Source organism: Neolamprologus multifasciatus, chromosome 12, assembly GCF_963576455.1.
Source record: "Neolamprologus multifasciatus chromosome 12, fNeoMul1.2, whole genome shotgun sequence".
Lineage (NCBI taxonomy): Eukaryota > Metazoa > Chordata > Actinopteri > Cichliformes > Cichlidae > Neolamprologus > Neolamprologus multifasciatus.
Genome location: NC_140450.1, coordinates 32,706,821 through 32,730,322, shown reverse-complemented (window position 1 = coordinate 32,730,322; position 23,502 = coordinate 32,706,821). Strand labels below are relative to the sequence as shown.

The 23,502-nt window shown below is 47.2% G+C and overlaps 1 long non-coding RNA gene across 1 annotated transcript in view; it reads right to left on the bottom strand.

Moving 5' to 3' along the window:
* The window catches only part of LOC146507337 (uncharacterized), a 153,371-nt gene extending 130,622 nt beyond the window's left edge, over window positions 1–22,749 (bottom strand). The window contains exon 1 of the long non-coding RNA XR_014877290.1: window positions 21,921–22,749. This is a non-coding gene — a long non-coding RNA (uncharacterized LOC146507337). The remainder of the gene's footprint in view (window positions 1–21,920) is intronic.
* Window positions 22,750–23,502: the final 753 nt, after the last annotated feature.

Below are 23,502 nucleotides of genomic sequence, written 5' to 3'. Positions count from 1 at the left end.
AAGCACAAGAACAACACAGTCCCCAGCATCAGTCGCTAAAAATATGTCATTAAAAACTTTTAAAAGGGCCGATTCAGTGCTATGAAAGGGTTTAAAACCAGATTGGAAAACCTCTAAAACATTTTGCTTTTCCAGGAAGGCCATTATTTGGCTGTAAACTACCTTTTCCAGAATTTTGGAAAGAAAAGGTAGTTTGGAGATAGGCCTGTAATTTGCAAGAACTGTAGGATCAAGAGCAGGTTTTTTAATCAGGGGTTTGACTACTGCATGTTTAAAATCTTTAGGGACAACACCTGACATCACACTATGGTTTACCAGCTCAAAAACCAAAGGACCAACTGTAGATAACACCTCTTTTAAAAGTTGAGGAGAGACAGCATCATTTGGAGACCCTGCAGGCTTAAGATGACCAACAGTCTCCTTTAAAAAGGACAGAGTCACAGGCTCAAACCTGTCAAAGTCAGCAGAGCAGGAAACAGAGACTGAGAGGTCATGAGCACAGGGAGAGATTTGAGCCCTTGTGGAGGAGACCTTCTCAATAAAAAAGTGTAAAAAGGTTTCACAGGCTTCTGGTGAGGGCTCAATACAGTCAGTATGTGGCGCATTAAGAAAAGAGTCAATAGTTTTAAATAACCAAACACACCTTATACCCAATCCACACTAACTACAACAGCTATGCTGCAACCCCAGCAGCGTCCCGGCATGAAGGCTCAGCTCGTTTCCCTCCTGAGGGACTCTCTGCTGACTGGTAAACAAAAGATGCTCTCTGGCCGTCCTCTCTCAAACCTCTGCTGGTTTAACACAGAAAACCATTCGCACCTGTCGGCAATTTAGACTCTTCCATTACCTATTGCCACTAACTGCAGGTCGTTGGACTGTGGCAGGAAGCCGGAGTACAAGGAAAGAACCCACGCAAAAACAGGAAGAACATGCAAACTCCACACAGAGCGACGGTAGAGCTGAACTCAAGACCTTCTTCCTGTGCGGTAACGGTGCTAACCACTGTGCCGCCCGCGTGTGAGCAACCGTCTCCCAAAAATTTATACAAGTTCAATTACTTTCTTTTCAGGCTGCTTACACTACATTGACTTATGTTTTTACACAATCTCAGAAGAGGAGAGCCACTGAGGGAACGCCTTCCGCCCTCTGACGCCTCCACCGTGACCTCCACTTCTGAGAGGAATTGCCTACAGATCAAGTATGGAGTGTGCCTCACACGTTCTTTCTCAATGCTCAGCTTGTCTCTTTCCATTTTTAAGAGTAACAACTCCTTTTGCTGCTCAAAAGACAAAGCAACTGTAGTCGAGACCACAGACTGATCAACATCAGCCACTAAAGTCTTCATTTTACCTGACAACACGCCTTTCTTTACTAATGCAGCCTGTAACACTCCTTCAACCTAACAGGGAAAGCACTGATTTTAACCCATGCATATTCAATAATCAACACAGCGCATGCTGTAGGACACACAAAGTTCACACAAGACAGCACACCAACAGTAAACTTAAGTCTATAGCAAAACATCAGTGATTTCCCCAACTTGTGCCTTAAGTGCTCTTGTCAGCTTAAGTGGATCTATTTTCTTCACACCCTCTTCCTCAAACCTGACAATTACATTCATACTCGCATTTGTTCCTTCTTCATTACCTTCACTGTCAGTCCCTTCCGTACTACCCTCACTTCTCTTTTTCCTCTTCCTTTCACTAGCTCTGCGCCTCTTCCCCCCTTTCCCACTTTTTCCCACTCATTCTCGTCACCCTGACCGCCAATCTCTTCCTCTTCACTACCATCCATACTATTCCACTCACTCCTCCCGCTCTCCATTGGTGCCAACCCCGGTCTATGAGAAGAAGTCTGCAGGAGACCGTTACCGGACCTGTACAGGCCTTCGGCCGACTCTCCTACTTACCTCACTCACACACCAAACCACCAACCAAACACACCTTATACCCAATCCATATCCATATCCGTATGGGATATCACTTTAATCACGCCTTTAAGGCAGATGACGTGTGATGACACGCGCACGGCCCCGCCTGCACATATAGCCGCTGTCATCACAGTCATCCCTCTGTTCGATAGCCGCTCTTCACCGAGGCAAACTGCTCAGTGGGGCCACCTTGTGTTGTACCTCATTCCTCTCCTTCAGAGAACAGAAGTTATAGACATAACTATTCGTTCCCTTTCAGTCGATTCACTCGGTACAACACATAAGTATGGGACGTATATACACGCCCTGCAGAGCAAACACTGAACCGGAATCGGACCACCACATCCTAGTGAGTGGTAGACCCAGCAGAAAGGACAGCATGAGCCACCGAAGGGGCTGTAACGTCCAACCGATAAAACCGCACAACAGTGTGCGGTGATGCCCAACTAGCTGCTGCACAAATATCAGCTACAGGCACCCCTTTAAAAAGAGCCCATGAGGTTGCCATCCCCCTGGTGGAATGAGCTCTCACCCCGTGGGGCAAAGCAAGACCACTGGTGCCGTATGCCAGTGAGATAGCTTCTATAATCCAGTGGGACAGCCTCTGTTTCGACAGAGCTCTACCTCTATTTGGATTAGCAAAGCAGACAAACAGCTGGTCACATAAACGCACATTCTGAGTGCGCTCAATGTAGGTGCGTAGCACACGCACTGGACAAAGAGAATGCATCCTCCTCTGCTCCTCAGATGCAAAAGGAGGGGAGCAAAAACTCAGCAACTCAAACTCCATTGAGCTAGAAGATGCAGGCATGATCTTGGGAAAATAGGCAGCATTTGGACGCAATACGACCTTGTGGCCATCAGAAGAAAACTGTGTGCAGGAGGGATGCTGGGGCCCGAGGGTGGGCCTTTGCTCCAGGCCGACTGGGGTGGAGCTCGGGCCGGAGGATGTGCTCTCGCTGGCGGCACACCCACTTCAGCGGTGGGCGCCAGTCTCTTGCCAGTCAGCAGAGGAGCGGCGGGCCTGTGAGAGCTAGCTGCGGGCTTGGGTTTCGGCCGACGTCTGGGGATGATGTCGCGCAGAGCTTCCGTCTGCTTCTCCCTCAGATTGAATCTAGCCTTAATGGTTTCAAGTGAATGTCCGAATAACCCAGCCGCAGACACTGGTGCGTCCAGATATACAGCCCTGTCCCTATCCGGGACGTCAGACAGGGTCAGCCACAGGTGCCTCTGCGCCACTACTGTCGAAGCCATCCCTCTGCGTAGGGAGAGCGCTGCACAGCGAGACGCACGGAGGATGTAATCTGTGGCGACTCTGACCTCGTTAAGAAGAGGTGCCAGCGGGCTGTCATCAGGAACCAGTGATCCGAACTCCGCCAGGCACATTGCCTGGTACGTCTGGAGCATGGTGACAGAGCTCATGGCACGAGCAGTGCTGGCCTGAGCTCTATAAATCTTCTCCAGCTGCGAAACAAAGAATCTGCAGTGCTTGGACGGCAGAGTTGCGGGGCCGCCGACACCATGGTTATGGGACGGGGCCAGATAAGCAGCCAGAGACGGCTCCATAGGGGGTGGGTTAGCTAAGCCAGCCCCCTCGGCGCCGTCCAATTCCATGTACTGTCCATAGCCGGGCACAGTGACGCGGGTAGACAGAGGTTTGTCCCATGATGCTGTTAGCTCGCAGACAAAGTCTGGGAACATGGGAAGGCAGTTTTTGGCCGTTGCGGGCTCCGGTGGGAGGAAAAGCCCCGCGAACCGCGACGGCTTCTGAGCTGGCGGAGGAGAGGGCCAGTCCACCTGCAGCTTCTCAGCAGCACGGCGAAACAGGGAGAAAACAGAGGTGTCATCGTGGCCGACCGGCGCAGCAGCGGCGGTACATTGGGCCGACAATGAGCTCTCCTGCTCATCCTCCGACAAACCATGGATGTCCAGGCCGATGTCCAGCACGTCATCATCGTCCTGGGGAGCGCTGGCGGGCTTCAACCAAGGCTGAAGCCCGTCAGCGCTCCAGCATGGTTCCGGCTCGTCATCGGCTAACCCGTCAACATATTCCATCTGGTCAGCCCAGCTAATTGCGGGGACATCGACCGGAAAATCCTCATCTTCAGACTCGGACGAAGCCGGGGCTCCAGACTCAGAAAGGAGAGGGTCATGCCGTGCGACAGCCGAGCGTCCCAGCACTTTTTCCACAAACGTCACCCGTCTTTCCAGGGTCGAGCGCCGGAGCTGGTGACAAAACGCACAGGCTTCGGGCTCCGTCAACGCTCTCCTAGCATGGACGATCCCCAGGCAGACAGGGCAGGCATCGTGCTGGTCGCTGTCGTGCAAAGAGAAACCGCATCCCTGAGGACAGGGGCGAACAGAAGATTTCTGCTTTGCTCGCTTCGGTTTGGAGTCCATTCCAAAAAACAAAGCAAAACGCTGCACGGGAAAACTTGAAATTAGCGCTCCGCGGGCAGCCTACACACCAACTGCGCGGTGGAAGCTAACACCAACAGGGGCAGTTAAGCTAAGTTCAAGTCGGCAGACAACGGAGCTAACTAGCAGCAGCTAGCTAGCCCAAATCAGCAGAGGTGTTCTCAGCGAGGTGAAGAGCGTAAGAACTGAGGGATGACTGTGATGACAGCGGCTATATGTGCAGGCGGGGCCGTGCGCGTGTCATCACACGTCATCTGACTTAAAGGCGTGATTAAAGGTTTCTTCAGCCAGGACACGCGAGGGCGTGATATCCCATACTTCTGTGTTGTACCGAGTGAATCGACTGAAAGGGAACAGCACTTTCCCACTAACTGCCTAACCAAAATCTACTTAACTGAAGCCTAGTCTTCATGCAGTTACTTACAGTGGGTACTTATGCACTAAAAACCGCCAGAAAGACAAAGGCAACTGCACAAACAGCGACCCCCTCAATTCTGGGGACGTGCTCCCGAGACAACTGCTCTAACCGTGTTCACCGCAACAACAATTCCATCAATGTTTCTCAAGAGAGAAACACTCCTTCAACCTAACAGGGAAAGCACTGATTTTAACCCATGCATATTCAATAATCAACACAGCGCATGCTGTAGGACACACAAAGTTCACACAAGACAGCACACCAACAGTAAATTTAAGTCTATAGCAAAACATCGGTGATTTCCCAACTTGTGCCTTAAGTGCTCTTGTCAGCTTAAGTGGATCTATTTTCTTCACACCCTCTTCCTCAAACCTGACAATTACATTCATACTCGCATTTGTTCCTTCTTCATTACCTTCACTGTCAGTCCCTTCCGTACTACCCTCACTTCTCTTTTTCCTCTTCCTTTCACTAGCTCTGCGCCTCTTCCCCCCCTTTCCCACTTTGTCCCACTCATTCTCGTCACCCTGACCGCCAATCTCTTCCTCTTCACTACCATCCATACTATTCCACTCACTCCTCCCGCTCTCCATTGGTGCCAACCCCGGTCTACGAGAAGAAGTCTGCAGGAGACCGTTACCGGACCTGTACAGGCCTTCGGCCGACTCTCCTACTTACCTCACTCACACACCAAACCACCAACCAAACACACCTTATACCCAATCCACACTAACTACAACAGCTATGCTGCAACCCCAGCAGCGTCCCGGCATGAAGGCTCAGCTCGTTTCCCTCCTGAGGGACTCTCTGCTGACTGGTAAACAAAAGATGCTCTCTGGCCGTCCTCTCTCAAACCTCAGGTGGTTTAGTCAAGGTGTCTTTATATACACTGGGACTGGCCTTCTCAAGTGTGCTGCATCTATAATTGGGTCAGCTCCACCTACCTGCAAGAAACAGGTAACAGAAAAAGCAAAACACAAGGCCAGCCCACTGGCCGTCACAACACAGAAAACCATTCGCACCTGTCGGCAATTTATACTCTTCCATTACCTATTGCCACTAACTGCAGGTCGTTGGACTGTGGCAGGAAGCCGGAGTACAAGGAAAGAACCCACGCAAAAACAGGAAGAACATGCAAACTCCACACAGAGCGACGGTAGAGCTGAACTCAAGACCTTCTTCCTGTGCAGTAACGGTGCTAACCACTGTGCCGCCCGCGTGTGAGCAACCGTCTCCCAAAAATTTATACAAGTTCAATGACTTTCTTTTCAAGCTGCTTACACTACATTGACTTATGTTTTTACACAATCTCAGAAGAGGAGAGCCACTGAGGGAACGCCTTCCGCCCTCCGACGCCTCCACCGTGACCTCCACTTCTGAGAGGAATTGCCTACAGATCAAGTATGGAGTGTGCCTCACACGTTCTTTCTCAATGCTCAGCTTGTCTCTTTCCTTTTGTAAGAGTAACAACTCCTTTTGCTGCTCAAAAGGCAAGCCAAGTTTACTTGTATAGCACAATTCAACAGTAAGCTGATTCAAAGTGCTTTACAGAGACATTAGACACAAAAACAAATAAAAAGCATGATTTAAAATTGATTAAAACAAGCAAACTAACTAATTAACTAATTAACAAACAAACAAACAAAACAGTATATAAAATCAAAACAGATAAAATCAGAACAGTAGATATAATCAGTAGTTAAAATGTACGTTTTGAAATTTAAGCTTAAAAGTGTGGATTTGGTGCTTTATTCAAATGCAGCTGAGAATAAATGAGTCTTCAACCTGAATTTAAATAAACTGAGTGTTTCAGCTGATCTGAGGCTTTCTGGGAGTTTGTTCCAGATATAAGGAGCATAAAAGCTGAATGCAGCTTCTCCGTGTCTGGTTCTGACTCTGGGAACTGATAAAAGACCGGATCCAGATGACCTGAGGGATCTGGAAGGTTCATACTGGGTCAGGAGGTCACTGATGTATTTTGGTCCTAAACCATTCAGAGCTTTATAAACCAGCATCAGAACTTTAAAGTCTGTCCTCTGACGGACAGGCAGCCAGTGTAAAGACCTCAGAGCTGGACTGATGTGGTCCACTTTTTTGGTCTTAGTGAGGACTCGAGCAGCAGAGCTCTGAATGAGCTGTAGTTGTCTGACTGATTTTTTAGGTAGACCTGTAAAGATGCTGTTACAGTAATCAAGCCTACTAAAGATGAATGCATGGACTAGTTTTTCCAGGTCCTGTTGAGACATCAGATCTTTTATCCTTGAAATATTCTTGAGGTGATAGTAAGCTGATTTTGTTATTGTCTTAATGTGTTTTTCTAAGTTTAGGTCTGCATCCATCACTACACCCAAATTTCTCGCCTGGTTTGTGGTTTTTAGGTGTATAGATTGAAGTTCTCTGGTGACCTGTAATCGTTTTTCTTTGGCTCCAAAGACTATTACCTCAGTTGTGTCTGTGAAGGTTCTCAGTCATCCAGGTCATCGTAGTCAAAGGAGCTTGCAAAGAAAAGCGTCTGGACTTCTTTAAGTTGCTTGAAGACGTTTCACCTCTCATCCGAGAAGCTTCTTCAGTTCTAAGGTCAAATGGTGGAGAGTCCCAGATTTAAACCTAGTGGGAGTTTCCCCCCACAGAGGGACAAAAGGACCCCCTGATGATCCTCTATTCGCCTGAGCCAAGGTGTGAAACTGGGCGTGGGTCCCAATCAGCCAGAGTTTCGGGTGAGCTCATTGTGAAACCTGGCCCCACCTTATCATGCGAATTCCTGAGGTCAGATGGGCCAGGATGTGAGTGGGCGTTAAGGCGTCTGGGAAGGGATCTCAAAACTGGATTATAGATGGCAGAGAGTTGGTGTCGTAAACAACCGCCTCTGTTCAAAGATGGTCTCTCACAGTGGACATAGTTGGCTTCTTTCACTCCTCTTTCAAACCATCTGTCCTCTCTGTCCAAAATGTGAACATTGGCATCCTCGAAAGAGTGACCTTTGACCTTAAGATGCAGATGGACAGCTGAGTCTTGTCCTGTGGAGGTGGCTCTTCTGTGTTGTGCCATGCGCTTGTGAAGTGGCTGTTTGGTCTCTCCAATGTAGAGGTCTGGGCATTCCTCGCTGCACTGTACAGCATACACCACATTGTTAAGTCTGTGTTTTGGTGTTTTGTCTTTCGGGTGAACCAGTTTTTGTCTGAGCGTGTTGCTGGGTCTGAAATGCCCCGGGATGTCATGCTTGGAGAAAACCCTCCTGAGTTTTTCTGATACACCGGCTACATAGGGGATGTCAATGTTGTTGCGTCTGTCCTTCTTATCCTCCCTCGCTGGTGTCTGATCTTCTTTTTTGGGCCTCTTTGCTGACTTTATGAACGCCCATTTAGGATAGCCGCACGTTTTGAGAGCTTCCTTTACATGTGTGTGTTCCTTCTTTTTTCCTTCAGGCTTAGAGGGAACATGTTCTGCCCGGGGGTGTAGGGTCCTGATTACTCCAAGTTTGTGTTCCAGAGGGTGATGGGAGTCAAACAGGATGTACTGGTCCGTGTGTGTGGGCTTCCGGTAAACTTCGATGTTGAGGTTGCCATTCTCTTCAATGTGCACAGCGCAGTCCAGGAAAGGCAAACAGTCGTCCTTTGTGACGCAAAGAATGACCTCAGTTCACTGAGGTCATTAAAAAGTCTGTGCAGTATTTGGGAGGCCTGTAAACATTAAGAAACACAACTTTGGATGGGGCCTTCAGCTGTAAAGCCACATATTCAAAAGACTGAAAACTTCCAGGAGACAGCTGCTTACATTGAAATGATTCATTAAATAAGACAGCAACCCCTCCTCCTCTCCTGCTCACCCTGGCCTCACTGATAAAACTGTAGTTAGGAGGGGTCGTCTCGATGAGAACAGCTCCACTGTTACTTTGGTCCAACCAAGTTTCAGTTAAAAACATAAAATCGAGGCTGTGCTCAGTGATTAAATCATTAATTAAAAATGTTTTCCCAGCTAAAGAGCTAACGTTTAATAAAGCCAACTTAAGTGTTTTAGAGGTATTACTTGTCCCCTCGTGTTTGGGAGCAGTCTGTGGCACACGAGGTATGTTTACTATATTTAAAGATCTTTTAGAGTGCAGCTCTCTGTGTTTCGACCAGGCCACATGTCTCCTTCTGTCACCTAAAAGTACAGAAATTTTAAAACCTTCTAGTAAACAGGGTCCCAGCTTCTCCTGGGAAAAGTCGCCGCTGCCATAATCCTCGCAGCCCGGACCCTTCACACATCAGACTGCGGAGACAGGGCATGAAGGTGGTAAGGAGGAACTAAGGGGGCGAGGCTGGGCAATGTGACATCGATTGCTCTGTTGAGGGCGGGGCTCGATGCCGAACCTTTGGCTGCTCTGGTGGAGGGTTTATGGGGGACAAAAAGGGATTAGGCCGGGGGGTAGATCTGAGCCCAGCATTGACTCACTCCATCATCTCCTCAGTGAATTTCAGGTGTGGGGTGGAGGGAGAAAGGGAGGGGGAGGAGGGTGATGGCCTGTCAGGGGTTTGAGGGACTGGGGAAGGTCGTGGTCCCTGGTCCTGGTCGTTGGTGTTGTTGAGAGAGTTGGAGGCAAATAGGGACCCCTCTTCTTGCCTCTGATGTTTCTCCTTTCTGAGGCTCTTCCCAGGTGGGGGCAGATGGAGCTCCTCCTCAAGGTTTCTGCTGGGCTTTGTCTGTTCTTGGAGTACTGTTTGTTCTTCTTTATGAGATAACTCCTCGTTTATCTCAGCCTTGGTACCAAGCACAGATGGATGACGTATGGAATAAAACAAGTTGGAGGTGAACAGTTTCACCCCTGACTTCTTAAAGTCAGTTAAAGTCATACATTGTTCTGTATGCAGAACAATGTTTGTCACAGTTGGATATTCATCTGCAATTTGAAGAATTCTCTCCTTCAGGTTGTTGACCATATCCTTAGGAAAGCAGAGGACTTTCGTGTTCTTACCGCACATCCTTTGTACCTCCTTTATGGCAGAGTCACCCACAATCAGAGTTTCAGGCCTAGCCTTTAGCTTTCCCTGTGGCCTTTTACTTTTCAAAAGATTTTCAGACCTTACTTCGCTACTTTTAGATGGATGGTTGTCCGATATAGATCCAGGGTCCTTTGATAGTGGAGCAAATCTGTTCTGCAGTTTCACATTCAGTTGTTTTGGAGGTTTGTTGTTAACCTTCCTATTCACGGTTGTCCAGTCCTGTTTCCTCTCGTATACAGGGGTAGAAGAGCTTCTCTGTCTCGTAGGAAGTGAAGGCCAGTCGGTTTCAGAGATTTCAGCTCGCTGTGCCCTGCCTGTGATACGTCCTCCCCCTTCCAGGAGACATGATTTATGTCTTGGTTTTGCACCAAGACAGTCCAAGGGGGGATTATCGCTTGAGGATTTATAATAGTACACAAAGTCTACATTCTTGGTCATGTTATCTGTGCTCCTTAGCTGTGTACTAGCTTGCTCATCACCATTGTTTTGAATCAAAGGCAAGGTTGTTTCATTTCCACACAGTCCATTTACCTCCATGTTTACTTCTAAGCGATTAATTTTTGTCTCCAGTACTGCAATCTTCTGCAGGAGGCTGTGGTAGTCATCTGTGGAGAGGGAAGGCATCTTGTTGCTAGTTAGCCTAGCGGTTAGCACCTTTCCAGGCTATTGAGGCTGTTCGGTGCCCAGACGCTGTAATCAGGCTTCAGCTGTGTCTAGGCCACAGACACACGGAGCGCTGAGGATAAGGTAACTATAAAAATGTTGCTGTTTCTGTTAAGAACACTTTAGTCCTAATGATCTATAAGCGTCCAGAAGCTATCGCAGGTAAGCTCATACGGAAAAAAGGGAAAAAAATCAGCATAAAAATCAATAAAAATCAATAAAAGAAGCAAAGCATTTAAAGAGCAAAGAGATGAAGCGTCCACACTCATAAAAGGGGGAGGAGACAAGCACAAAAAAAGAGAAGTCTTGAAATTAAATGTCATCTAGAGTTGAAACACTCTTAAATTAGTCTCAATATGCAGTTGACAGAAGCTCCGCAAAGGGAATTTTGTAATGAAAGACAAAGCAACTGTAGTCGAGACCACAGACTGATCAACATCAGCCACTAAAGTCTTCATTTTACCTGGCAACACGCCTTTCTTTACTAATGCAGCCTGTAACACTCCTTTAACCTCATCTTTCAACTCTTTATCCCCAACATCGACATCATAATGCTCAACAAGTTTCAACAGTTCTTCTTTAGTACAACTATTCAAGAGTTCCTCCGATGGAGACTGAACAAAAGCATCAACTGTAGCCATAACAAAGTATTGATCCTTGACATGCAATTGAAAACAGCACTTTCCCACTAACTGCCTAACCAAAATCTACTTAACTGAAGCCTAGTCTTCATGCAGTTACTTACAGTGGGTACTTATGCACTAAAAACCGCCAGAAAGACAAAGGCAACTGCACAAACAGCGACCCCCTCAATTCTGGGGACGTGCTCCCGAGACAACTGCTCTAACCGTGTTCACCGCAACAAAAATTCCATCAATGTTTCTCAAGAGAGAAACACTCCTTCAACCTAACAAGGAAAGCACTGATTTTAACCCATGCATATTCAATAATCAACACAGCGCATGCTGTAGGACACACAAAGTTCACACAAGACAGCACACCAACAGTAAACTTAAGTCTATAGCAAAACATCAGTGATTTCCCCAACTTGTGCCTTAAGTGCTCTTGTCAGCTTAAGTGGATCTATTTTCTTCACACCCTCTTCCTCAAACCTGACAATTACATTCATACTCGCATTTGTTCCTTCTTCATTACCTTCACTGTCAGTCCCTTCCGTACTACCCTCACTTCTCTTTTTCCTCTTCCTTTCACTAGCTCTGCGCCTCTTCCCCCCCTTTCCCACTTTTTCCCACTCATTCTCGTCACCCTGACCGCCAATCTCTTCCTCTTCACTACCATCCATACTATTCCACTCACTCCTCCCGCTCTCCATTGGTGCCAACCCCGGTCTATGAGAAGAAGTCTGCAGGAGACCGTTACCGGACCTGTACAGGCCTTCGGCCGACTCTCCTACTTACCTCACTCACACACCAAACCACCAACCAAACACACCTTATACCCAATCCACACTAACTACAACAGCTATGCTGCAACCCCAGCAGCGTCCCGGCATGAAGCCTCTGCTCGTTTCCCTCCTGAGGGACTCTCTGCTGACTGGTAAACAAAAGATGCTCTCTGGCCGTCCTCTCTCAATCCTCAGCTGGTTTAGTCAAGGTGTCTTTATATACACTGGGACTGGCCTTCTCAGGTGTGCTGCAGCTATAATTGGGTCAGCTCCACCTACCTGCAAGAAACAGGTAACAGAAAAAGCAAAACACAAGGCCAGCCCACTGGCCGTCACAACACAGAAAACCATTCGCACCTGTCGGCAATTTAGACTCTTCCATTACCTATTGCCACTAACTGCAGGTCGTTGGACTGTGGCAGGAAGCCGGAGTACAAGGAAAGAACCCGCGCAAAAACAGGAAGAACATGCAAACTCCACACAGAGCGACGGTAGAGCTGAACTCAAGACCTTCTTCCTGTGCGGTAACGGTGCTAACCACTGTGCCGCCCGCGTGTGAGCAACCGTCTCCCAAAAAATTATACAAGTTCAATTACTTTCTTTTCCAGCTGCTTACACTACATTGACTTATGTTTTTACACAATCTCAGAAGAGGAGAGCCACTGAGGGAACGCCTTCCGCCCTCCGACGCCTCCACCGTGACCTCCACTTCTGAGAGGAATTGCCTACAGATCAAGTATGGAGTGTGCCTCACACGTTCTTTCTCAATGCTCAGCTTGTCTCTTTCCATTTGTAAGAGTAACAACTCCTTTTGCTGCTCAAAAGACAAAGCAACTGTAGTCGAGACCACAGACTGATCAACATCAGCCACTAAAGTCTTCATTTTACCTGGCAACACGCCTTTCTTTACTAATGCAGCCTGTAACACTCCTTTAACCTCATCTTTCAACTCTTTATCCCCAACATCGACATCATAATGTTCAACAAGTTTCAACAGCTCTTCTTTAGTACAACTATTCAAGAGTTCCTCCGATGGAGACTGAACTAAAGCATCAACTGTAGCCATAACAAAGTATTGATCCTTGACATGCAATTGAAAACAGCACTTTCCCACTAACTGCCTAACCAAAATCTACTTAACTGAAGCCTAGTCTTCATGCAGTTACTTACAGTGGGTACTTATGCACTAAAAACCGCCAGAAAGACAAAGGCAACTGCACAAACAGCGACCCCCTCAATTCTGGGGACGTGCTCCCGAGACAACTGCTCTAACCGTGTTCACCGCAACAAAAATTCCATCAATGTTTCTCAAGAGAGAAACACTCCTTCAACCTAACAGGGAAAGCACTGATTTTAACCCATGCATATTCAATAATCAACACAGCGCATGCTGTAGGACACACAAAGTTCACACAAGACAGCACACCAACAGTAAACTTAAGTCTATAGCAAAACATCAGTGATTTCCCCAACTTGTGCCTTAAGTGCTCTTGTCAGCTTAAGTGGATCTATTTTCTTCACACCCTCTTCCTCAAACCTGACAATTACATTCATACTCGCATTTGTTCCTTCTTCATTACCTTCACTGTCAGTCTCTTCCGTACTACCCTCACTTCTCTTTTTCCTCTTCCTTTCACTAGCTCTGCGCCTCTTCCCCCCCTTTCACACTTTTTCCCACTCATTCTCGTCACCCTGACCGCCAATCTCTTCCTCTTCACTACCATCCATACTATTCCACTCACTCCTCCCGCTCTCCATTGGTGCCAACCCCGGTCTATGAGAAGAAGTCTGCAGGAGACCGTTACCGGACCTGTACAGGCCTTCGGCCGACTCTCCTACTTACCTCACTCACACACCAAACCACCAACCAAACACACCTTATACCCAATCCACACTAACTACAACAGCTATGCTGCAACCCCAGCAGCGTCCCGGCATGAAGCCTCTGCTCGTTTCCCTCCTGAGGGACTCTCTGCTCACTGGTAAACAAAAGATGCTCTCTGGCCGTCCTCTCTCAATCCTCAGCTGGTTTAGTCAAGGTGTCTTTATATACACTGGGACTGGCCTTCTCAGGTGTGCTGCAGCTATAATTGGGTCAGCTCCACCTACCTGCAAGAAACAGGTAACAGAAAAAGCAAAACACAAGGCCAGCCCACTGGCCGTCACAACACAGAAAACCATTCGCACCTGTCGGCAATTTAGACTCTTCCATTACCTATTGCCACTAACTGCAGGTCGTTGGACTGTGGCAGGAAGCCGGAGTACAAGGAAAGAACCCACGCAAAAACAGGAAGAACATGCAAACTCCACACAGAGCGACGGTAGAGCTGAACTCAAGACCTTCTTCCTGTGCGGTAACGGTGCTAACCACTGTGCCGCCCGCGTGTGAGCAACCGTCTCCCAAAAAATTATACAAGTTCAATTACTTTCTTTTCCAGCTGCTTACACTACATTGACTTATGTTTTTACACAATCTCAGAAGAGGAGAGCCACTGAGGGAACGCCTTCCGCCCTCCGACGCCTCCACCGTGACCTCCACTTCTGAGAGGAATTGCCTACAGATCAAGTATGGAGTGTGCCTCACACGTTCTTTCTCAATGCTCAGCTTGTCTCTTTCCATTTGTAAGAGTAACAACTCCTTTTGCTGCTCAAAAGACAAAGCAACTGTAGTCGAGACCACAGACTGATCAACATCAGCCACTAAAGTCTTCATTTTACCTGGCAACACGCCTTTCTTTACTAATGCAGCCTGTAACACTCCTTTAACCTCATCTTTCAACTCTTTATCCCCAACATCGACATCATAATGTTCAACAAGTTTCAACAGCTCTTCTTTAGTACAACTATTCAAGAGTTCCTCCGATGGAGACTGAACTAAAGCATCAACTGTAGCCATAACAAAGTATTGATCCTTGACATGCAATTGAAAACAGCACTTTCCCACTAACTGCCTAACCAAAATCTACTTAACTGAAGCCTAGTCTTCATGCAGTTACTTACAGTGGGTACTTATGCACTAAAAACCGCCAGAAAGACAAAGGCAACTGCACAAACAGCGACCCCCTCAATTCTGGGGACGTGCTCCCGAGACAACTGCTCTAACCGTGTTCACCGCAACAAAAATTCCATCAATGTTTCTCAAGAGAGAAACACTCCTTCAACCTAACAGGGAAAGCACTGATTTTAACCCATGCATATTCAATAATCAACACAGCGCATGCTGTAGGACACACAAAGTTCACACAAGACAGCACACCAACAGTAAACTTAAGTCTATAGCAAAACATCGGTGATTTCCCAACTTGTGCCTTAAGTGCTCTTGTCAGCTTAAGTGGATCTATTTTCTTCACACCCTCTTCCTCAAACGTGACAATTACATTCATACTCGCATTTGTTCCTTCTTCATTACCTTCACTGTCAGTCCCTTCCGTACTACCCTCACTTCTCTTTTTCCTCTTCCTTTCACTACCTCTGCACCTCTTCCCCCCCTTTCCCACTTTTTCCCACTCATTCTCGTCACCCTGACCGCCAATCTCTTCCTCTTCACTACCATCCATACTATTCCACTCACTCCTCCCGCTCTCCATTGGTGCCAACCCCGGTCTACGAGAAGAAGTCTGCAGGAGACCGTTACCGGACCTGTACAGGCCTTCGGCCGACTCTCCTACTTACCTCACTCACACACCAAACCACCAACCAAACACACCTTATACCCAATCCATATCCATATACGTATGGGATATCACTTTAATCACGCCTTTAAGGCAGATGACGTGTGATGACACGCGCACGGCCCCGCCTGCACATATAGCCGCTGTCATCACAGTCATCCCTCTGTTCGATAGCCGCTCTTCACCGAGCCAAACTGCTCAGTGGGGCCACCTTGTGTTGTACCTCATTCCTCTCCTTCAGGGAACAGAAGTTATAGACATAACTATTCGTTCCCTTTCAGTCGATTCACTCGGTACAACACATAAGTATGGGACATATATACACGCCACGCAGAGCAACCACTGAACGGGAATCGGACCACCACATCCTAGTGAGTGGTAGACCCAGCAGAAAGGACAGCATGAGCCACCGAAGGGGCTGTAATGACCAACCGATAAAACCGCACAAAAGTGTGCGGTGATGCCCAACTAGCTGCCGCACAAATATCAGCTACAGGCACCCCTTTAAAAAGAGCCCATGAGGTTGCCATCCCCCTGGTGGAATGAGCTCTCACCCCGTGGGGCAAAGCAAGACCACTGGTGCCGTATGCCAGTGAGATAGCTTCTATAATCCAGTGGGACAGCCTCTGTTTCGACAGAGCTCTACCTCTATTTGGATTAGCAAAGCAGACAAACAGCTGGTCACATAAACGCACATTCTGAGTGCGCTCAATGTAGGTGCGTAGCACACGCACTGGACAAAGAGAATGCATCCTCCTCTGCTCCTCAGATGCAAAAGGAGGGGAGCAAAAACTCAGCAACTCAAACTCCATTGAGCTAGAAGATGCAGGCATGATCTTGGGAAAATAGGCAGCATTTGGACGCAATACGACCTTGTGGCCATCAGAAGAAAACTGTGTGCAGGAGGGATGCTGGGGGCCCGAGGGTGGGCCTTTGCTCCAGGCCGACTGGCGTGGAGCTCGGGCCGGAGGATGTGCTCTCGCTGGCGGCACACCCACTTCAGCAGTGGGCGCCGGTCTCTTGCCAGTCGGCAGAGGAGCGGCGGGCCTGTGAGAGCTAGCTGCGGGCTTGGGCTGACGTCTGGGGATGATGTCGCGCAGAGCTTCCGTCTGCTTCTCCCTCAGATTGAATCTAGCCTGAATGACTTCAAGTGAATGTCCGAATAACCCAGCCGCAGACACTGGTGCGTCCAGATATACAGCCCTGTCCCTATCCGGGACGTCAGACAGGGTCAGCCACAGGTGCCTCTGCGCCACTACTGTCGAAGCCATCCCTCTGCGCAGGGAGAGCGCTGCACAGCGAGACGCACAGAGGATGTAATCTGTGGCGACTCTGACCTCGTTAAGAAGAGGTGCCAGCGGGCTGTCATCAGGAACCAGTGATCCGAACTCCGCCAGGCACATTGCCTGGTACGTCTGGAGCATGGTGACAGAGCTCAGCAGTGCCGGCCTGATATCTATAAATCTTCTCCAGCTGCGAAACAAAGAATCTGCAGTGCTTGGAAGGCAGAGTTGCGGGGCCGCCGACACCAGGGTTATGGGACGGGGCCAGATAAGCAGCCAGAGACGGCTCCATAGGGGGTGGGTTAGCTAAACCAGCCCCCCGGCGCCGTCCAATTCCATGTACTGTCCATAGCCGGGCACAGTGATGCGGGTAGACAGAGGTTTGTCCCATGATGCTGTTAGCTCGCAGACAAAGTCTGGGAACATGGGAAGGCAGTTTTTGGCCGTTGTGGGCTCCGGTGGGAGGAAAAACCCCGTGAACCGCGACAGCTTCTGAGCTGGCGGAGGAGAGGGCCAGTCCACCTGCAGCTTCTCAGCAGCACGGCGAAACAGGGAGAAAAGAGAGGTGTCGTCGTGGCCGACGAGGGCAGCAGCGGTGGTACATTGGGCCGACAATGAGCTCTCCTGCTCATCCTCCGACAAACCATGGATGTCCAGGCCGATGTCCAGCACGTCATCATCGTCCTGGGGAGCGCTGGCGGGCTTCAACCCAGGCTGAAGCCCGTCAGCGCTCCAGCATGGTTCCGGCTCGTCATCGGCTAACCCGTCAACATATTCCATGTGGTCAGCCCAGCTAATTGCGGGGACATTGACCGGAAAATCCTCGTCTTCAGACTCGGACGAAGCCGGGGCTCCAGACTCGGAAAGGAGAGGGTCATGCCATGCGACAGCCGAGCGTCCCAGCACTTTTTCCACAAACGTCACCCGTCTTTCCAGGGTCGAGCGCCGTAGCTGGCGACAAAACGCACAGGCTTCGGGCTCCGTCAATGCTCTCCTAGCATGGACGATCCCCAGGCAGACAGGGCAGGCATCGCGCTGGTCGCTGTCGTGCAAAGAGAAACCGCATCCCTGAGGACAGGGGCGAACAGAAGATTTCTGCTTTGCTCGCTTCGGTTCGGAGTCCATTCCAAAAAACAAAGCAAAATGCTGCACGGGAAAATTTGAAACTAGCGCTCCGCGGGCAGCCTACACACCGACTGCGCGGTGGAAGCTAACACCAACAGGGGCAGTTAAGCTAAGTTCAGGTCAGCAGACAACGGAGCTAACTAGCAACAGCTAGCTAGCCCAACTCAGCAGAGGTGTTCTCAGCGAGGTGAAGAGCGTAAGAACTGAGGGATGACTGTGATGACAGCGGCTATATGTGCAGGCGGGGCGGTGCGCGTGTCATCACACGTCATCTGCCTTAAAGGCGTGATTAAAGGTTTCTTCAGCCAGGACACGCGAGGGCGCGATATCCCATACTTATGTGTTGTACCGAGTGAATCGACTGAAAGGGAACAGCACTTTCCCACTAACTGCCTAACCAAAATCTACTTAACTGAAGCCTAGTCTTCATGCAGTTACTTACAGTGGGTACTTATGCACTAAAAACCGCCAGAAAGACAAAGGCAACTGCACAAACAGCGACCCCCTCAATTCTGGGGACGTGCTCCCGAGACAACTGCTCTAACCGTGTTCACCGCAACAACAATTCCATCAATGTTTCTCAAGAGAGAAACACTCCTTCAACCTAACAGGGAAAGCACTGATTTTAACCCATGCATATTCAATAATCAACACAGCGCATGCTGTAGGACACACAAAGTTCACACAAGACAGCACACCAACAGTAAACTTAAGTCTATAGCAAAACATCAGTGATTTCCCCAACTTGTGCCTTAAGTGCTCTTGTCAGCTTAAGTGGATCTATTTTCTTCACACCCTCTTCCTCAAACCTGACAATTACATTCATACTCGCATTTGTTCCTTCTTCATTACCTTCACTGTCAGTCCCTTCCATACTACCCTCACTTCTCTTTTTCCTCTTCTCCCCCTTTCCCACTTTTTCCCACTCATTCTCGTCACCCTAACCGCCAATCTCTTCCTCTTCACTACCATCCATACTATTCCACTCACTCCTCCCGCTCTCCATTGGTGCCAACCCCGGTCTATGAGAAGAAGTCTGCAGAAGACCGTTACCGGACCTGTACAGGCCTTCGGCCGACTCTCCTACTTACCTCACTCACACACCAAACTACCAACCAAACACACCTTATACCCAATCCACACTAACTACAACAGCTATGCTGCAACCCCAGCAGCGTCCCGGCATGAAGGCTCTGCTCGTTTCCCTCCTGAGGGACTCTCTGCTGACTGGTAAACAAAAGATGCTCTCTGGCCGTCCTCTCTCAAACCTCAGCTGGTTTAACACAGAAAACCATTCGCACCTGTCGGCAATTTAGTCTCTTCCATTACCTATTGCCACTAACTGCAGGTCGTTGGACTGTGGCAGGAAGCCGGAGTACAAGGAAAGAACCCACGCAAAAACAGGAAGAACATTCAAACTCCACACAGAGCGACGGTAGAGCTGAACTCAAGACCTTCTTCCTGTGCGGTAACGGTGCTAACCACTGTGCCGCCCGCGTGTGAGCAACTGTCTCCCAAAACTTTATACAAGTTCAATTACTTTCTTTTCAAGCTGCTTACACTACATTGACTTATGTTTTTACACAATCTCAGAAGAGGAGAGCCACTGAGGGAACGCCTTCCGCCCTCCGACGCCTCCACCGTGACCTCCACTTCTGAGAGGAATTGCCTACAGATCAAGTATGGAGTGTGCCTCACACGTTCTTTCTCAATGCTCAGCTTGTCTCTTTCCATTTGTAAGAGTAACAACTCCTTTTGCTGCTCAAAAGACAAAGCAACTGTAGTCGAGACCACAGACTGATCAACATCAGCTACTAAAGTCTTCATTTTACCTGGCAACACGCCTTTCTTTACTAATGCAGCCTGTAACACTCCTTTAACCTCATCTTTCAACTCTTTATCCCCAACATCCACATCATAATGTTCAACAAGGTTCAACAGCTCTTCTTTAGTACAACTATTCAAGAGTTCCTCCGATGGAGACTGAACAAAAGCATCAACTGAAGCCATAACAAAGTATTGATCCTTGACATGCAATTGAAAACAGCACTTTCTCACTAACTGCCTAACCAAAATCTACTTAACTGAAGCCTAGTCTTCATGCAGTTACTTACAGTGGGTACTTATGCACTAAAAAAGAAAGACAAAGGCAACTGCACAAACAGCGACCCCCTCAATTCTGGGGACGTGCTCCCGAGACAACTGCTCTAACCGTGTTCACCGCAACAAAAATTCCATCAATGTTTCTCAAGAGAGAAACACTCCTTCAACCTAACAGGGAAAGCACTGATTTTAACCCATGCATATTCAATAATCAACACAGCGCATGCTGTAGGACACACAAAGTTCACACAAGACAGCACACCAACAGTAAACTTAAGTCTATAGCAAAACATCAGTGATTTCCCCAACTTGTGCCTTAAGTGCTCTTGTCAGCTTAAGTGGATCTATTTTCTTCACACCCTCTTCCTCAAACCTGACAATTACATTCATACTTGCATTTGTTCCTTCTTCATTACCTTCACTGTCAGTCCCTTCCGTACTACCCTCACTTCTCTTTTTCCTCTTCCTTTCACTAGCTCTGCGCCTCTTCCCCCCCTTTCCCACTTTTTCCCACTCATTCTCGTCACCCTGACCGCCAATCTCTTCCTCTTCACTACCATCCATACTATTCCACTCACTCCTCCCGCTCTCCATTGGTGCCAACCCCGGTCTATGAGAAGAAGTCTGCAGGAGACCGTTACCGGACCTGTACAGGCCTTCGGCCAACTCTCCTACTTACCTCACTCACACACCAAACCACCAACCAAACACACCTTATACCCAATCCACACTAACTACAACAGCTATACTGCAACCCCACCACTTTTGAAAGATACCACTTTTGTTTGATTTTGGTAATGTGGGGGGGCTGGTTGACCTTTTGACCTTTACATTTTCATTAATATCTTTAAAACAGAAGCAGCACAAATGACCATTTTAGCAGCACAAACCAGCACAAACATAGCACAACTGACTGACACCAATTTTGTTTGATTCCATTCATTTGCGGGGGCTGGTTGACCTCTGATGACCTCTAGAATTTTTTATTAATATCTTTAAAATGATAGCAGCACATAACCAGCACAAACGTAGCACAAACGTTTGATACCACTTTTGTTGGATTTGAAGATGGGGGGGCCAACTTCACTCACATGTCTCCTAGACATTTAAATGGATGTGCTGCAGGGATTGTCATAACATAACCTGATTAACATGTTATCTGCTGACTGTTAGGGAGCGACAACCTTACTGTTTCCCATTACCACAGATGATGCAAAGGTTGCTCTCCACAAATGTGGGCATAGTGTGCTATGAGTGCGTCATAAAACTGTAGAGATAGAGCTTATGTGAGATGTTTGTGTGATGTTATAAAAGAGCCACAACAATTTTTTTGAAGTGATCAGCAATAGCTGTGAAGCTATCCATTACTGAGTTCATGTTTGGAACTTTGATTTCTGTTTAATTTTCTGTTTGTTTTCAATAAATTAAAAGCTCAAAAAACGTTTTAGTCCAATTTCTGCTTGTTGCATGTTGAAGCTCTACTTTGTACCTTGTCAAGATCCAACCATGCAAAATATGATTTATTTTATTTTTTATTTTTTTGTTGCAATTTTTCAAGAGGTCGTAAACATTTGATCGGGACTGTATCCCTATTCGGACCAGCTTGATTGTGACATCACAGAACAGAACCTCCCTGCAGTCTGTTGTGTGTGTTTTTTTTTAATCTGCCATTGCTTTAGATATTTCAATCTTTTTGAAAATTATTTTCTTTTGCAGTTAGGATCCTTATTTGCTTTAAATCCATCACAGTACAGCAAACCAACCTTTTTAAACACAACCGAGTATTTTCCTGCAGCCTTTAAGTAACACAGTCTGCCTAAGTTTGACTTGTAGCACGTTTCACACTATGTAATAAACATAATGTTACCTGTACTGACCCAGTAGGAGGACTTACATGTGATCTTTAAACGAGGAGTCCCTACCTTTAAACGTAACGTCTCTTCTTCCTCTCCTGTCTTGTCTTTCTAATCCTGCTTCTTGTCTCAGCTTGATTTCTTGTTTCTTCGTGTCAAATACCGCAGCCGGCGATTTGGCTACCAACACACTGTGCTACACACTACACACAGTTTGTGTGTGCTGATGTTTGTTGAGCTGATAGAAACGCTGCATTTGAAATTATCTGACAATTCAAAAAAAAAAAAAAAAAAGTCACTCCCGTTATGCTTCTTCCTCTTCGGATAGGTAGATCCCAACGTACCGAAGCCGCAACTTAGGGACACGTGCCGTTTTTCCGATGTTGTGGCAAAAACAAAAAGATAAAAAGAAGAAATAAACCCAAGTGTCCCACTCTTAACTCCTGACCTTTTCAAATGTCCACAAAGTCCGCATTGACTCTACAAATCCCTTTTATCTTCGTTCCCATGGTAACGAACGTTCCGATGGTAACGAAGGGATACACATATTTATAAAGGAGAACGCGCTTCTATCTGATTATCTGAAAAACCGTTGAGAAGTGCTGTGGTCTTTAGCCCCACTTATTTGCGCTCTTCCTCTCCTTCATCGGGTGCAGCTTCACCTAGGGATGGATGGACACACACACAAGCACACGCACACACACACACACACACACACACACAACTCTGCACAAACAATCCTCGACCATGTGAACCTATAACTTTTTTACTTATATTATTTTGAGTGCTCAGTACTGAAATTAACTATTAAGGTGATCTAAAATTAATTATAGTCCCCATACTATTTGCCCACACAAGTTTGTTCCAAATATTTCATTGAAATAATTAATAAAATAATTTTAACTTTTGAATGTAGGTGTGTAGTACGGTTTGCTTCATATAATTGTCTTGTCAGCGTCCCCTGACATCACAACCTGAACCCACTGCTCCACCCCTCCCCTGATGCTGCTCGGCCACAAACCACACCCTTTGCTTTTCAGATTTTTAAAATGTAGTTAATGAATTATTCAGTGTGTTTCAAACTAAACTGTTTATAAAACAGTTATAAAACGAAGCGCCTTGAGACGACTTTTGTTGTGATTTGGCGCTATATAAATAAAATTGAATTGAATTGAATTGAATTGAATTAAAACCAACAAAACCCTAAAAATTAATCTTAACTACGTGTTTTGTCAGTTACTTAAATTTTTTTCTAAATGAGATAATATGTGGTTTGTGGCTCAGCTGCAGGGAGGGCTTTGGCTGGTGGGTTCAGGGTGTGGTGTCAGGGGATGCTGACTGTTCTGCATCATCTGATCATGTTGGGACTGTGTGCTGCATGGGAAGAAGGTGGCTGGAAAACTTCACAAGCAGAAGAAACCAACGACAAACTGTAAATAAAAGCATCTAAGTGCTTGTAACATGCATGCTTTACACCCTAACTGTTTATTAAGCACAACAAGGTTTTAATAAAATAGACATTGATTTCTTTAAACAATTTAGAAGAAAAAATACCAGTCATCATAAAGCTAACAAAAACAAAAAACAAACAAAAACACAGAAAAAATGCCTGAATAGCATAAGTGATTGATGCCATCAAGCTAATGCTAAA